Genomic DNA, 4,738 nt, shown 5'->3' on the forward strand with positions numbered 1-4,738 from the left:
ACGGGCTTTCACCATGTTGGCCAGGCTGGTCTTGAACTCCTGACCTCAAGAGATCCACCCACCTCAGCCTCCCAAAGTGCTGGGATTACAGGTGTGAGCCACTGCACCCGGCCTGTTTTTTTTTTTTTTTTTTGAGACAGGAATCTTACTCTGTTGCCCAGACTAGAGTGCAGTGGCATGATCTCAGCTCACTGCAAGCTCTGCCTCCCAGGTTCACGCCATTCTCCTGCCTCAGCCTCCCGAGTAGCTGGGACTACAGGTGCCCGCCACCATGTCTGGCTAATTTTTTTGTATTTTTACTAGAGACAGGGTTTCATTGTGTTAGCCAGGATGGTCTCAATCTCCTGACCTCGTGATTCACCTGCCTTGGCCTCCCAAAGTGCTGGGATTACAGGCGTGAGCCACCACGCCCGGCCAAGTTCTCCAACTTTTTTCTTCTTTTTCACAATTGTTTTGATTATTCAGGGAGGGTGCCTTGAAATTCCCTATGAGGTTTAGGATGACTTTTCTATTTCAGAAAGAAAATCAGACATGCCATTGGAATATCCAGAAGGATTACATCGAATCTGTAGATTGCTTTGGATAGTCTTGACATCATAACAATATTAAGTCTTCCTTCATAAACACAGGATGTCTTTCATTTGTCTTAATTACTTTCAGCAAGGTTTTATCATTTTCAGTGTATAAGTCTTTCACCTTCTATTAAAAACATGCCCACAAGACTGAACACTAATATACAAAAATTAAGATAATTCTATTATAATTTTCTCTCATTTCCTTCCTCTAGTTATATTAACATGTTAGATTTTTCAGTTTACTAACAACAACAATATGCCACATCAAAATAATTATCCTGACTGCTATGCTACTGGGTTGAGATAGGTCTGTTTTAATACAAAGCAGCTTCAATAAGAGCCGTAAGAATTACTACACAGCCAAGCCTACAAAGGCAGTCCCAAGAAACAAGACGGAACACTCAAATAGCTATCCGTCTTCACTTTCACACTGACAGCTTGTGTTCTTCCCCACAACTTACCTGCAGGCAGGGTCAGGGAAATTCAGAATTTCACAGGAGAATATGGAAAAATTGAGAGCAAGACATAAGTGAATGGGATGTGTTGGTGAAAGTTCTCTCACTGCAATATCACTAGCAGCTTTGTAAGCCACTAGGCTGTTCTCCACCGCCTCCTTCCTGTCATTTCCTGTGGCAAATTCTGCCAGATACCTGTGGTAGTCCCCTTTCCTAAAGCAAAATAAAAAAAAAAAAAATTAAACCAGGAACAATGATTTTCAAAGTAAAATAGCTAAAATTGTTCTATATAATATAAATATGTGACAAAAATATATGTAACAACTAACAAGTGTACTTCAATAATTTTAAACACTCTCAGGAATATTTGGCTTCATTTCATTTTTTTCTTAGACATTTCATACTATTTTCCTTATTAGATATAACCAAAAATCCCACAGAAATTAACTGAGGAGCCTCTAAATATCAACAAAACTATCACTTGATAGACTAGAATTAAACAAGCAAGTGGTTCCAAGAAATGGCACAAGTGTATTAATCATAAACTAAAATTTCTACATGAAACATTTAGCCAGCACTGTGCAATGTGTGGGCGTTTGGGGGAGGGGAATGAGATAGGTCCCATGAAAGCAAGAGAATATAAGTAAAGCAAAAACTAATGCATTTTTATAACAGCCTGACCATCTTTTTATTCCAACATCAACTATCCTTCTAACATTAAACAATTATTTGTAAATAAAAGTTGGAAACCTACATAGAAGAAAGTCATGACTCTAAAAAGGCCAACTTTTAATTTTACATTTTCCTTTCTAGTATAGAACCTACATTTCATAATAGAAAACCTTGGACTTGGCAGTGGTAGCTGCTGGAAGAGGTGTTTGTCCAGTGCATCCAGAACGTCACCACAGATTAACTTTAGCTCAGTCTCAACCTGAAAAAATAAATTTTAAAAAATCAGACTGTTTCAGTCTAGAAATTCTGTAAATTTATTACACATTCTATCTACCTCTGTTTTTGTGGAAGAGAGCTTAGTATTACAGAGAATTTGTATCCCTCTCCAAACTCCCTTCTTCCCTTTTGACACAAAGTCAGAGAAAAGCTGCCTCTCGGTTATCAAAAGTATCTTTTCCTTTCTGCATGCAATTAAGTGCTAGACACACACACCACTCCCCGCCCCAGCGCCCCCTCACAATCCAACTACAGAATCACCAGTGACTGAAACTGAACACTGATGCTACTTGGTAAATGCTGGTCAATTACATTAATCTTTCACAAGGTAGCAACTATTGTGTCCATTTACTTGGGAAAGCAGAACCTAAAAAGAACTTAATAAACAGAGCTAGGATTTGAAGCCAGGCAGGGTGCAAGGGACAGAACAAAATTCAAACCCAGGCAGTTTGCCTTCAGTACTTATATTCCTAACAACGTTCAACAGGCAATCCCTTTAGTGGAAGAGATCAAAAACTAGTTAAGATACCAAAAATCTATGGACCAAAGAAACTATTGCTCATCTCTATTCATTTCTAATACTGAAAACGTACAGCACCTCTAAACGCACATACCCAGCTTGATTCCTTTTTTTTTTTTTTTTGAGATGGAGTCTTGCTTTGTCCCTCAGGCTGGAGTGCAGTGGCACCATCTCAGCTCACTGCAAGCTCTGCCTCCTGGGTTCACACCATTCTCCTGCCTCAGCCTCTCGAGTAGCTGGGACTACAGGCAGCCACTACCATGCCCGGCTAATTTTTTTTTTTTTTTTTTTTTGGTATTTTTAGTAGAGACAGGGTTTCACTGTGTTAGCCAGGATGGCCTCGATCTCCTGTCCCCATGATCTTCCCACCTCGGCCTCCCAAAGTGCTGGGATTACAGGCGTGAGCCACCGTGCCTGGCCGCTTGCTTCCTATTTTCTATGAACTCATGGCACTACCGTTGAACCTTTCTAGGTTCCTCTCACGCCCCTGGAACCTCCTTTCCACTGTAAAACATTCTCTCACTCTTTCTTCCATAATAGCATTCTTATCTTAGCTAAGCAAAACAATTTTCTGAATAAACTATCTTCCTGATGACTTTTCAAATAGAGACTGCTGTAGGAGACTAAAGGTTTCCATGTTCTCCTAGCTCCTCACATACTCAATGACTGCTCTCCTGTTACTCCAAACCCTTCCTCCTCAAAAGCCGATATTCTACATTCCATTTCTCAGTTTCTGTCATCAATAGATCTCTAGGTCCTTATCCCACATCCACTGACTATCTACAGCCAACCTATCCAATACCTGAGATCACACCAAGGTATGGTGTGGCTACGTTCCATTCAACAGAGTTCTTTGCTTTCTACTCCAACACTTGCAGTTATCCATACAGCTAACTGTGCTGCTCCATACTAGAAGTCTTACACTGCAATGCTCCACTCTTGGCCGTGGCTTCCTCTTTTAGTTCCTTTTCTCTTCTTGTTTCTACTTAGGGACTCATTAAGACATCTCCTCCCTCCCTTCCTTCATCTCATCTTAAGACATCCAGACTGGAACTTTCCACATCTTCTCCCAGTGTTATCAGTTGCTCTCTTTGCGTCCTGCTTCCCTTTCCTAGCTAGCCCAAGTCCCACAGTGTAGCTCATGGACTTCTTTCTTCAGCACTTTCAACTTTCTCACTTCCTCATTCCTCTGGGACACAAAAGTTGTCTATTGGTCATTGAAATTCTTTGACCCAACGTATTTCATGGTAATGGTAACATCAACCCCAGCTTACAACTCTATTTTTAGCGACAGGGTCTCACTTTTTTTTGCCCACTATTGCAGCTTCCAGGAGAAAAAGTTACTCACCTCTGCCCTGAAATATTCTGTAGCCTAACCCACAAGAGCAAAAGATAAAAATCTACCAAGATATAAAATGTGTACTACATATACAATCCAGAGAGCACTAGGCTGTGACCTCAAATGCCAATGACTATGGCCAAATTATTGACAGACATAAGCCTGAGAACTAAGCCAGATGCTCAAAAGAAACAAGCCTCCCTTTTCAGAGACATTTTCTAAAACTATAAAAATAAAAGGCAAAAATTGGGACATATTCAGGTGACAACAACTTCCTTCCCCCAGATAATTTATGTTGTATAAAACCCAAAGATTAAAAACTATGGAATTGGATTAAAAAAAACCTGATCTTTCAATAAAAAGAAGAATGGAACAAATTTAACCAAAAACACTCATCATTTTTCTTGAAAACACAGTAGTTCCCTTTTATCTGAGAGGGATCCATTCTGAGACTCCCCAGTGGATATGCTGAAACCATGGATAATACCAAACCTTATATATACTATGTTTTGTTCTATACATACATATTCATGGTAAAGATTAATTTGTAAACTAGGCACAGTAAAAGATTAATAACAGAACAATTATAACATACTCTAATAGAAGTTATATGAACGTAGTGTCTTTTTCTCTCAAATTATGTTATTGTACTGTACCACTGGTAACTTTAACTGTGGATAAGAGGGGACTGTGGTACAAGTCTCACCACTTGCCATACTTTTGAATCATTTTCCCTTGTCTTCTCCTCTCTTGTTCCTTCTTTCTGTTCAAGGCTGCTGATTATTCTCTAGGAGGCTCTTCTAGCTCCAGTCACATTCTTATATGTAACAGATAGGAGGTTTCTTTCTTCAGCTGTCAGCTCCACATCCATCCCTGCTAATTTCTTCATTGACTCCACCAT

General features: G+C 39.7%; 1 pseudogene; it reads right to left on the reverse strand.

Annotated features, from left to right (window-relative positions):
* Positions 1-426: 426 nt before the first annotated feature.
* On the reverse strand, positions 427-4,738 carry LOC129469907 (14-3-3 protein epsilon-like; annotated as a pseudogene).

The sequence above is a fragment of the Symphalangus syndactylus genome, chromosome 20, assembly GCF_028878055.3.
Source record: "Symphalangus syndactylus isolate Jambi chromosome 20, NHGRI_mSymSyn1-v2.1_pri, whole genome shotgun sequence".
In the NCBI taxonomy this organism is placed as follows: domain Eukaryota; kingdom Metazoa; phylum Chordata; class Mammalia; order Primates; family Hylobatidae; genus Symphalangus; species Symphalangus syndactylus.